Here is a 13,036-nt window from a genome sequence, read left to right on the forward strand (position 1 = left end):
TTTTTAAATGTCATTAGTTCGACGAGATTTTTCGACCAAAATAAAAATTTCAATCAATTAATTATTTTTAATAATAGAATTATTAAAAATAATTAATTATTTTTAATTGTAGAGCCTCATGGGATAGCTTTCCAAATATTTTTTCACATAATTGTGAATTTTCTGATTGAAACTTTACGCCATTTCTATAAATAGCATTGAAGATGCCAGTTAAAGACATACAAAACTAATTCTAAAATTTCTGTTAATTTATTATTATTATTCAATATAACTCTTTTTTGAAAATTTTGCTTGATGCACATACAACGCACATTAAATACATTTATGACTCTTTTTAGAATTCATGAAACAATGTAAGTGATTTATTTATCCAAGTATTTAATAAACAGTTGTATTTTCTGAAGTAACTTTAATAACAGCAATAAACATTAAAAAAAAGTGAATAAAAATTATTTTACAGGAAACATTTTATTCTATATATTAAGTTTGATAGTAAAGAACCTTATTCTACATATTCGACTATAAAAAAACCTATTATTCTATATTAAGTTCGTTATTAAAGAGAATCATAAACTGCACAGTAAATTTATAACAGAAAATCTTCTTCTATATAAAGAGATCACCGAAGTCAAGCATCACTGGCTACGGTCAGTGCGCGGGTGGGTGACCACTTGGATCAGCCTGCGTAGGGACCGAGGGTGTGCGGTATTGGTCCTCGTTAAACTGTTCTACCGTAAAGCGCTCGATTTCGCGTGCAGGTCGTTGGGCTACCGAAGCGGGGGTGCCATCCCCTCTGCAGAGAATCAAAATTGTGATGGCGGCATGTCCTCGGATCATCCTCAGGGATGTTTCCCAGACCGTCGCCAATAGCCCATCGTGCAGCTCTAGTGCGACGTAAATTAACTACAACAACAACATCTATATAAAGAACTCCATAATAAAAAATTAATACTATACGTATCAATTTTTTATAAAAAATAAAAACTTTTATCTTTATATTTTCATTCCACTTTGTTTTGTAATTGTTTTATTTGAGTCATTTTCACGTCATTCAGAAAGTAAGTGACATAAAAAACTAAATAAACTACATAAAAAAGAAGAAAAAAAACTAAATAAAAAACAACATAAAAAGTAATTAAATACATAAAATTTCACTTTTAACGAACGAAAAAGTATACTACTTACACGCTACAAGAACATCAAATCCCATATCAGTCATTTACAAATATTTGTTCTATCAACAATAAAAAAAAATGCCGTCCGTAAATAAGCAATAAAAGTTACAAATGAAATTACAAGTCGAAAGTTACCTCGATATTATGTTTTAATCATAAAATTTGAAAGTAATTATTTTATTGTTATGTAAGATTGTTCCTTTACAAAATTAAACTTATTTGCATTTTTTCCATAAAATAATATTCATTCATTGTTTTCTGAAATGAACGTATTTTTAGTATATTTTTTAAGAGATCTCGTTCCCTTTTTAGATTTTGAGTAAACTTTTTGGCTTGCGATTTCTTAAATAATGTTGCTGTTTTTTTTCAATTTTACAAACTTTTGAAGATAGAGTAAAATTAATATTGCTTTATCTTTCAGAAAATATTTTAAAAAATACTAAAATAAGAGATCGCTTTATCAGATTAGGAGAAATAGCGCTTGATTAGTTTTAGAACTTAAATGATTTTTTTTTTATCAAAAATGTAAAACAATTTGTGTTTTGAAAATAATTTAAATATACACATTTACCCGTTTGTAGATTTTTTTTAAAATTTAACTTTATTACAGTTTAAACTAATGGAAACCGACTCGGAAGATGCTAGGAAAACTTTTTAGAGTCAGTTATGCCAATTATGGACATTTATCAAATCTAGAACTAACAAAATTGCCCATTCCATCAGAAAATGCTGACTGCAAAATTGTTTTAGTATTTCATCAGAAAAATCAGAATGAATAGAGAATCTGAAATACCTAACTCTATACACCTCAAATTGTAATTTGACTATCACCTTGTATATAACACATTTCGAAACACTCTGATGAATAGATTGAATAATCAACATCAGTTTATTTGTAAAAATTAAATAAAAAGGTTTAAAAATATATTTAGAATTTTTTCGGATCTCTGTTGAATTCGGTGAGAAACTAAAAGGATATAATTATAACTTGATATAATTAAACAGTTGATATAATTAAACAGTTATTATTTACAAATTTTAGATGGTTTTATGTTTATTTTAAATGAAACATCATTTACTATCTAATGAAATTAGAATGAATTTAATATGAATTTTATCTAATCTAATCAGTATGAATCTAATGAATTTTATCTCTGAAATAATTATCTCAAAGTTATTTCACAATTTATAACTATATTACTATATGCAGTATTTGAGAATCATAACATCTAGAGGACCCTCTATACACAAAGAGTATACTTTACGCAAATTGTATAATCTGAAATAAATAGTTTTCTACAAAAAAAAATACTAATTGCTTTTTTCAATATTATTAATCCCATAAAATGATTCAAAAATTTGATTTAATAAAAATTGTTTTTGAAAAAGAACGTCAAAAGTTTCTTCAATTTTCAATCAAATTTTCTAATCCCTTAAATCCAACCAGAGAATAAAAAAAATTTTTCAGACTTTTTTAGTTACGGCAATAATAAAGTTAGGTACTACGATACTTCAGACAAACTTATGATTTATAAACTTAAAAAGATGAACATTATATATGATGCACTTGCATTCAAATTTTCAAGAGCAGAAATATGTTATTTATGTTCAGTTATGTTGTTTTTAATGTTAAGTTTTCAATTATTTGAAGAAAAAAATTCAAAATGTTGGAAGAAAAAAAGTTTTAGATACAAGTGGGTTAATGTGTAAAAACTTTTTTTTTCAGTTGATCATATAGAAGGATGTAAGTTTAACTTTATTGCAATTTTCTTGTTTAATGCACAACACCACTTATTTGTAATTATATTTTATCAGAAAATGTCTGTAATAAAAAAGATTAATGGAAATTTTTTTTTAAAATTGAGCCAAAAAAATTAATATGCATTTTTTTGAACATAATATTCATTTATTAAAATTTCAACAATATATAAGCTTTTGTATGATATTTTGATGTCTGTTTTTTTAACAATATTTTTTCTATACACTGACCCCATGGCTTGGGTTATCTGAAATCTATTGTTTTTTAAAAAATAATATTTTATTAATTAAGTACCATCTGCTTTTTATTTTATAAAGAAGTATCAATAAATAACTGAGGGGCAGGTCATATTGACCAGTTACACGAACGTTTCTGATTTACACATTTTATAACTAGAATAGAAAACATAATGTATCTTAAATGATTGATATTTGGAATGAAGAAAAATTAGCGTTAAAAATTTAATAAATAAATCGAATTATAAATAATCGAAAAATCTATCTAATAAGTTATTTGGACAGTAGCTGATCCAAATTGTTATCCCAGAAAGCTTATTATGAATATGTCAACAGTAACCCCACAGCCCCATACGTGTACACTAACACCATGAAATAATTTATACGTTTAAACCTATTGATTAACTTAAAATATAAACCAAAAGGGATTACTAAAATATATAACAGGCATATTAATTTGTGACAAAGCGTTTTCCATTACTTAAAAAATTAATGAAAACTCTATAGTAGCAATTAAAATTTAGTTTTCTACCATAAAAACATCGTTTTAAAGTTTATTATTTACATTTATTGTAATACTAATAAATATGAAAATGTATAATATTTTGAAAGCCTCTCGTAGATAGTTTAATTAATAGTATTAATAATAGTATTATTCCAGCTGCATAGATAAATCTTCTCTTTCATCCCTCATAGTTGAAACTTTTTCCAATCATAAATGTACTAAAAATTAAAATTCAAAAATTGTAAATTTCAAGCACCATATAAAAAATTAAAGGATTCATTCAAGGATCAAGGAAGATTTTTCCCCATTCACCGACCTTTATTCGTTTTATTACTTCTTTTAATCACTTGTCTTCTTCACTTATTTTAATCATTCATTATCAGAGTTTCCGAAACGGCGTACTATTTTTAAAAGGTATAAAATGACCAGTTCTGTCTAATGACAATCACTAAACCTCATTTACTTCTAGATGACAGTACGTTTATAAACATTTACTAATTCACAAAAAAACTTTTCCGAATACAATCTTTGGATGGAAAAATTTTACAATTTCATGCAAAACATTTCTTTTGCGATGAAACAGTCAGTTAAATACAAAATAAAATACTAAACCGGCATAAATAACATTATTGTTTTGGCTCTCTTTTAGAATTAGGTGGTATTCCGACCTTCTGATTATTTCCATGGGTATAAGTTCCATAGCATATATGTTAATAATATTTTAATGGCTTTTTTGCTTCTTGCTAGATTGCATCGAGCAAATATTCTTACAATAGTCTTATACCGTTGAAGAACTATAATTATCAATTTTCTTTTGATTACCAAAAGTTATTTAAGATGTTAATTAACCAAGTTTTTTTTCTTTCTTCATAAGTTTTATTTCAGTATCAATCAAGTATTCTCAAGTATAATCAAGTATTCTCTTTTATAGCTCTTGCGAAAGACAGTATGTATTATTATGCCTTCTATTTTCGAGAATTATTTTTACTTTTTAATTCTTTACTTTCTTACTATAAAACAAAACTTCTTAACATCCTTTTCGTATTAATGGTATATTAAACGCAGGAAAACAAAGCTTGTACCGTAAACCGGGGCGAGTCTACCCATTTTTACAGTTTGTCAACTTTCAAGTGGTCAAACTTTTGTAAATATTAAAGAAAAAAGGCTTTTAATAGGTGTTTCGGAATCGCTATTTATCCCTCTTTAAAGCTGTGAAATCGATTTTAGAAAATTTTAACAGTTACGCTGTTACTGTATATTTTTATAGAACTGCTGACAAATCTCTCGTATGGGGCGAGTCTACCCATTCTACTAAAATGAATGTTAACATTGTAAAAAATCAAATTTTACTATTAAATTGTTATTTTAGTTACTATATAGGATATTTATGAAGTAAATATCATAACTTTATTATATATTCCATTTTTTTATTCATAAAATAACACAAATTGAGTATTTGATCGATTATCACATTTTGATCACAGTTTTGTTTTTATAATCATTAACATTATAAAATAAAAAAATTTCTGATTATTGTTGATAAAAATAAATTAAAATTAATATAAATCTACAATTAAATGATTAATAAATAATAATAATTAAAGATTATTAACAAAATCGAAATTCAAACATTGGGAATCATGAAAAATCCTTTTCCCATTCTCTTGGGAGGTAATAATAATTTATAAATAATAATTTATTTAATTTGCATTAAGTAAAAATAGTTAATTTTGTAATATAAAAATTGAAGAAATAGGTAAAATAAACATATTTTATATTTACATTTATATTTAACCTATAAATTTTCTTATTAATGATAAATTTATCAATGCAGAATTAAAATAATATACTCAAATTCATTTAAAATGACTTAATTTTTATATAAACAAAGTTCTAAAATATATTATTATGCTTTATTAAAACTAAATACGAATGTGTAGACTCGCCCCGCGAATTCTGGCTTTTTGTTTACAACAGCAAAACTTACATTCTTTCTGTTTTTTTTCATATAAAATTAATGTAATCTCAGTCTTAGATAAGTTTATCACTTAACCAAAGTGAAAATAGTAATAATAATAATATACTTACGGAGCACCAACTAAAAGTTTGCTGATTTTCAATACAAATCTCTCAAAAGACGTTTGAACAGGTCGGTTAAAAAGACACCAAATAAATAAAAACGGATCAAACTACTACAGCGCCATCTTCCTTAGAATCTGAACTAAGTCCTCCGTCGGTAAAAAAAAATTTCTTTGCAATTTAAAGTAGTGAAAATTAAATAAAACTAAAATGGGTAGACTCGCCCCTGGATGGGTAGATTCGCCCCGGTTTACGGTAGTGCAATTTAGAATTTTGAAAAAATCAGAAAGCAACTGTTAACGCTTTAAAAATCATAAAATATTAAACGCGTAGTTTAAATTTAAAGAAAGAAGGTGAGATAAGATGACGAACTTAGACTTCAAATAGTTTTTTTTTTTTCTGGATTCAAAAGTGGCTTAGAAATTTGTAATTTACAGAAAGACTTCTTTCAATATTTATGATTTATATGTATGCATAAAAAAATGACAAGATTTCATTTCCTCTTGGAAGCTGGTATTATATATATTACTCGCTAAAAAAATTTTTTTTTTAAGTTTTCCTCATTGCTTGCAATAAATAACCAATATAAAAAATACTTCAATCACCGCTTGAAATTCATAAGCTGCCGTTTTTCTTAAAATGGAGTTATGAATAATAATGATAGAATACACACTTTTCATAAATCATTTGAATAACTTCCTTCTTTGTTAAATACATAATCAGTGTTTATTGTGCTTTTTTATCAATTTGTTTTAGTTTTTAACTTCCTATGACGTTGCCATTACTATAATGTCATAACTTTCTTTTAAATTGTCAAGTCTGTCGTAACAATTTGAAATTAAAAAGTAGTTTTCCCTTCCGAAAACCGACTAATGTTTATAAATTGTCTTCACGTCAATTAATAGCTTTTCGTTCTATCTAAAGTAATACTAAACAAGCGTTTTAATTTTTTTCCAACTTTTTTGTCTTTTTAATGATAAGTAAGCTAATACTATTTGAAATTAAACATTTATTTTACATTATTGAATAGTCTTTATTTCCTAAAAATGTAGTTAATTTTCTACATCTAAAGAGGCATATAACAAATAGCTTCAAAATCATCTGAATCAAGACTGTGAAAGAGAATGATGGCGGAATCATTTATCTCACTTGGCGAAATTCTCTAATTAAACTTTCATAATTCTCTTCAGAACTATCTTTATAGATCAAGTAATATTCCTTTTTTTATAAGTGAATAAGCAAATAACTGCCCCAAAGATGTGTGAATATATAGTTGACAGAATCAGCTCTTAAAATATAAGCACATAACTTTATTTTGTGTTCATTTTCAAAATTTTCTGCTGAAGATAACTTTTCAACAAGAAAACTATTGAATTATTAGATAATTATCAGTTTTCCACAGTTTTTTTTTTACATATAATAACATATATAGTAATTTAAAAAAATTTAAGCTCCCCAAATATAATTTCCAAAAATATATGGCATTTTAAAATTTATTTTTATGTATAGTTAAGATAGCTTTTAAAATCAAGAAAAATAATGAGCATCTGTAATTCGGAAATTCCGTGGTGTTTCATAGGTGCAAGCCATTTCATTTCGACGGAAAAATTTTTCCCTCGTAGAATTTTGCGTTTAGCCAATCGCATACCAAAATTCTACAAACCTGTGTATATTTGGCTTATTTAAAGAAACGCTATTAAATAATGTCAAAGGGTATATCATTTCTTTTTAATCAGAAGTATTTCTAAAAATGCTTTATGACTATTCTCGAATCTTTATTCACCCGCTTATTTACCGGGTATTTACGAACAAACTTTTATGTTGTATGATACTTGCAAACTTATAATTCCTATACTCTTTAACTTACAGTTAGAAAATTGTTTTCAAGTGAGTACATTTTTATAAAAAAAAAGCTTAAGTATATTAACAAAAGCATTAAATTTATGTTTACTGACATTTTACGCTACAACAGAAATCGCCGACAATGGTAAGTAAAGCTATTTTTGTAAATAAATAATTGGACTAAACACTATAACATTCATGTGTTAGAACCAACTCTCGATTCTTTTTATTAAAATGTGAAGAAAAAAGTTGGTAGAAATAGAGAAAAGATAGTAGAAAAAATTATCCATAACAATACTATCAATGTCAAATAACGCAATTTACAATCAATGTTCGAAATCACGAGCCTTTCGTCCAAATGAAAACGGATGTTAGAACGCGAGGTTATTCGATTATATATGCACAAAAAATATCGCAAATATGAACTCAAAGCTGAAAAATAATAGACTCGATCACCTCGGATGAGAATCCGTAAATCTAGGATAAAAAGATCGTGTCACTCTTCTTTCTTTCAAAGAGAATTCAAGGCGTTTCACATTTGATGTGTGGTAACGTAATTTAAACAACTCCTGAGAAACTTTTTGTTTTAGAAACAAAAAAATGTTTGACAGTTATATTAGTTTATAGTAAGTAATTTTCATGGGAATAAAAATAAATAGAACTAAATTTCGGTCTGAGATTCGCAATCTTATTTTATCGTCTATTAAGGACGTCCGCACACGTTCTAATGGGTGCTAAAGTAGCATTGCTAATGTAGAATAGAAAATGAGTGTTTATGTACATTGAAGGGTAGTTGTTGTAGTGGGTAGTGATAATGTATTATTATGTAACATGTATTATAATGTAACATGCGTTATAAGACATCAGAAATATGATTGAGAAAAGATCCCAATCTAGATAGACCGTAAATGATTATAACAGCTTACTGATCTAAAAGTTGTAGCTAAACCAGATAAGAATTGCTACAGTCAGTAAATAAAGGTTATCTCAAGCTATTTAAAAGAGATCATTAGTATTTGAACTATCAACGAGAATTAAACCTTCAAGTCAATTCCTGAGTTTAGTTGAATATGGAAATAGCAGAAAACGCGTCTGCTGGACTGCTCGCCTGGGCGGAGTCTGTAAACAGTTATGATTTCAATGTAAACATTCACCTCAATCATCATAACCAGAAAAATGGTTCAACCGGTTCGCTTACGTAAAATGTTTTATATTTAAACCTGTTTGAGGAAGAAATTCTCAATCCCTCTGGTATAGAAGGCTGCTTCCTTTGATCTTGAGTAAGAGTGAGGTGGCTGAAGCAGTATATTATGAATTGTGCGCCGATTAGTCAGGCCTCTGGATCTACACCACACGAATTGTGGACTGGTAAATAAATGTTATTAAAGCACTTGAAAATTCAGCTCCGAGGCGAATTCTCATATTAACTGACCAATTGCGAAAGAAACTTTTACCAAAAGGGATCAAAACAATTTATGAAGGATATAAAAGAAATTCAACTAATTATCAACTTTATAGTCCAATGTCAAAAACTGCAAGTTTCAAGAAATGTTACATTCAATAAATGCTCGAACTCAGAGATCCATCTACAAGAGACATTTTCAACTAATCACTTTAAATATCAAGATGCCTCTAATTATGGAATGATTATGATGGAATGAGAATGAAAATGATGTATTGAATGAATGATGATGATGAGGAATTACTAATGAAAAGGAAGTTTCTTACTACAGTTTGAGACAAAAAATATAACATTTTAACATAAGATAAACTGTCTTGCTAGATTATATATATATATATTTTATTACTTTACTTTCTTGACAATTAAGAATTTGAAGGAGTGTTGGAATTTCACTCTTGTCTGGGTCATTTTTTTAACCTGCATTTATTTGCTTAATTGCATCGGCGATTATTTTAGTTTTAAGCATCTGGCAATTTCTTTTCATGTTCAGTTTATTTTTGGTATTACATGGCTTCATGTCCTTTTTATTCGTCTTGTATGTAAGTAATAAACCTAATATTTGTTTGGAAAGAAAAATTACAATTTAGTTTTTATTTTTATTTCAATAACTTATTATTGACGAAAAATTTAAATTTCTTAATAAGGAAATAGTTTGCTTTTAGTAACTGATTTAAATTCTTAAGATTTTAAGCATTTCAAATAGGTTTAATTTAATGGCGAGCAAGACGAGAATGATTTGCAAAAAAAAAAAGAAAAAACATATAAGCTAGCAGAGCATTCTTCTGGAGTTGAGGAGCGTCAGTGAGAAGAGGGTGGAGCCCACTAGTTTTTACTATTTCATTTAACATAAATGTTTGTTTTTCTGTTTTCCGTAGTTATCAAAAAGGCGGAAAAGCAGGCAGGTAAAACTGTTTTGATATATTTGCTCTATTACATTCTTTAAACCAACTAAATTGGGAATAATTATAATGATAGTCCATATTTTCAGCATATGAAGAATTGCAATATAATTATTTAAAAATGTATGTCAATCATCATTAAAAATAGATGTTAATATATAAAATCATCATTATAAAAATCCTATTTAATCAATAGGAACTCAAAGAAAGTAAATTATTTAAAATTTGAAAATAAATTTTCGAAAACAAAAAGATGGTACATATTAACTTTTTTACAATATTTGAGTTCTCAAAATCATTAACGAATAGTAGAAAAAAAATAGCTAGACACTTGATGAGCCTAGGGCCTTGATAATATACATGCATGGGACCACATTAAAACGCAGTAATTCTTAAAAAAAAAAAAAAATTATAATAATAAATAAAGTAAAAAAATTAATTGTATTTTAAAGTATTGGCACTATTTTCTAATATTACCTTTGGAATTTAAATAATAAAAGAATTGCGCGTATCATGATATTCGGAAAAAAAGAAATAAGCCCTTTCTGTTCGCAAAAGAAATCTTTAACTTTTTTATATTTAACTGTCTAGATAATGATTATAATTTCATTATTTAATTTTAATAAACAAGTAGTGCCAAAGGAAATCACCAAGGATAATTTTGATGGGATACTTCTTTAAAAAATTTTAGTAGTTTTTTAACCATGAAATAGTTAGGGAAAATTTCTGATTATTTAAGGGGTATTTAATGAATTTCCACTTTTGGGAGTAGGGGTGGGAATATTTATAAAATGGTGGTTTAGTAAAAAAAGTTTTTTTTTTTTATGGAAAAGTTATTTTAAAAATATTTTTAGTGGCAGTAACTTTAAATTTTTCATTTTTTTTAGCGTGAGTTATTTTCATAACCAAATTTATAATGTCTTAAATTCACAATTACATAAAATAACAAATAAGAGAAACGCAATTGTAATTAGCATTCGTCGATTACACTAATCAATTAGAGGCAATTACAGCAATGTAATCAATTAGTTATAATTGTGATTGCTATTTTCAAGTTATGCATCAAAGTATGCACAATATATGAGTGTACAATTAATTATACATACACTGGGTATACGTATATTGTACGTATGGTGGTATAGAGAAAGAAAGCATGCAAAAGATTACTTTTATAGGGGGTTATACCCCACAATACCGGTCTCATTTTTAATAAATCTTGTTTAACAGTACAAGATCGAAAAAGTCGGAGATGTGGCCAAGGCTGTGCTCCATACCTTCGGTCCCATTTGACTTGTACTTTAACTTTTCTGCACTTGTCAAACGACAACAACAATAGTACAAGATATAATTTTTGGATAACCCCCTATCGTTTTGAGCTTTACTTTTAAAAGTACAAAAACTACTTGATACTTTTATAAAAGTACAAAATTGCTTAAAACTTTTTAAATTAAGATATTCAAATAAACCTTAATCATTAGTTGCCAAATACGAAATGAAATGCCAGCATGAAAGAACTAGCTTAAATACTTACATCTTGTGCAGTTTTAAACGAATTTTTTAAAAATTTTAAATCAACAATTTTGTAGTTAATCTAAAAAATTTTCCAAGTTATAGCAAAAAAACGTAAGAAAAAAATGAAATTTTCATAAAAATTACCATAAATGTTTACGAAACTTTCTGTTTACTAATAAAAATAACAATTAAAGTAATAATACAAGTTACAAGCTTTTTGCTTGATTTTCTGACATAGGGTGTTCAAAAACACATGTTTTCCTTCGTAATTTATTGTAGGTCTTCAAAACCTCTAAAAGGTTTAAATCTTATTAAATGTATGAAAGGATAAGTATGAAAAATTGCATGAACTTAACACCTCAAATGTTACAAAATAATCCCTTAAGTATTTCTTGAGAAATTTTAAAAAAATGTAAAAAACTAAAAGTCTCTTCCATTATCATAGGTTATGTATATATATATATATTGGTTTTCCCATTTTTAGTTTCTCCTTATATTAATTTTTATTTTATTATTTTTGTTTATATATATATAAATATTCCAATGCATCATTCTCTTTAAGGTAAAATATTTCAAAATGCGTCTAGTAACTCTAATTTAATTAATAATTTATTCTTTTTTCAGGGTAATCACTTATAAAGTGTGAAGAATATTAGAAATTCCAAAAAATATTCTGATGTAACTTGATTAAAACTGCATTTAAAATTTGTATTGAGTTCTTTTTTTTCAAATTACAGCATAAAAATTTATTGAAAACATATTTCAAAGAATAATTATTAAAACAAATCAATAAATTTTTTCTATTGATATTTAATCCATCATTTAAATATTTTATGTAATACGAAACAGCATCTTCCTATGGCATTTTTTAAATAAATACCTGTAGTATTTGAGTATAAAAATCAAAATTGTTGCAATAATTTCAATCTTACACAATATGTTAATTGTTCTAAAATGGAAATCAAAAATCTTAAATAAGAAATAGATAGATAACAGAAAAAGCTGTAACTAATATTTTTGTGTTATTTCTTTATTCATATTCTCCTTCTTAATTTATTATTCAAAATTAAAATCGCTCTCATATTTTATTATTCAAATCCGCATTTTGGTTCTAATTTTTGAAGGATGCAAGAATCAACATAGTCAGTTTTCCCTTTAACCAAACCGTAAAAATCGAAGAAATCTCTCCACCTATTTTCTAATGAAAATAATTTTAATGCAAGAGAAGTATTGCTGAGTTGATGATTTATCATCTTTTTTACGATGTATTACTTCTAAATAAAAGTGGATACAACGAATGGTAAAATAATTTAAATTAAGAGAAAAATTCCCTGATTTTCATCAAAATTTCTCCGACTTTTCCAGTATAAAAAAAATTCCCTGATAATTCCAGGTTTTTAAGTATATGAAATTTACTATTAATATTTAAAGTATAATTTTTTTTTTTTGAATTTGTATATGTGATAATGAAAAAAAAAGTAAAATGTTTTCATTCAGTAAGAAAAAACTCATACTTGAAAGTTTACGTAAGTTGCATTCACAGTGAAAATGTTGGTGTTAAATATTT

The 13,036-nt window shown here is 26.3% G+C and overlaps 1 long non-coding RNA gene across 1 annotated transcript; it reads left to right on the top strand.

Moving 5' to 3' along the window:
- LOC107447049 (uncharacterized) lies at positions 1 to 12,178 on the top strand. The gene is made up of 7 exons (XR_001584471.4): positions 1 to 353; positions 2,902 to 2,919; positions 4,607 to 4,621; positions 7,624 to 7,641; positions 7,727 to 7,741; positions 9,934 to 9,960; positions 12,094 to 12,178. It is a non-coding gene; the product is annotated as an uncharacterized LOC107447049 (long non-coding RNA).
- The last annotated feature ends 858 nt before the right edge of the window (positions 12,179 to 13,036 follow it).

This window comes from Parasteatoda tepidariorum, chromosome 7 (genome assembly GCF_982258835.1).
Source record: "Parasteatoda tepidariorum strain Cologne lab strain chromosome 7, Ptep-v5.0, whole genome shotgun sequence".
NCBI classification, from domain to species: domain Eukaryota; kingdom Metazoa; phylum Arthropoda; class Arachnida; order Araneae; family Theridiidae; genus Parasteatoda; species Parasteatoda tepidariorum.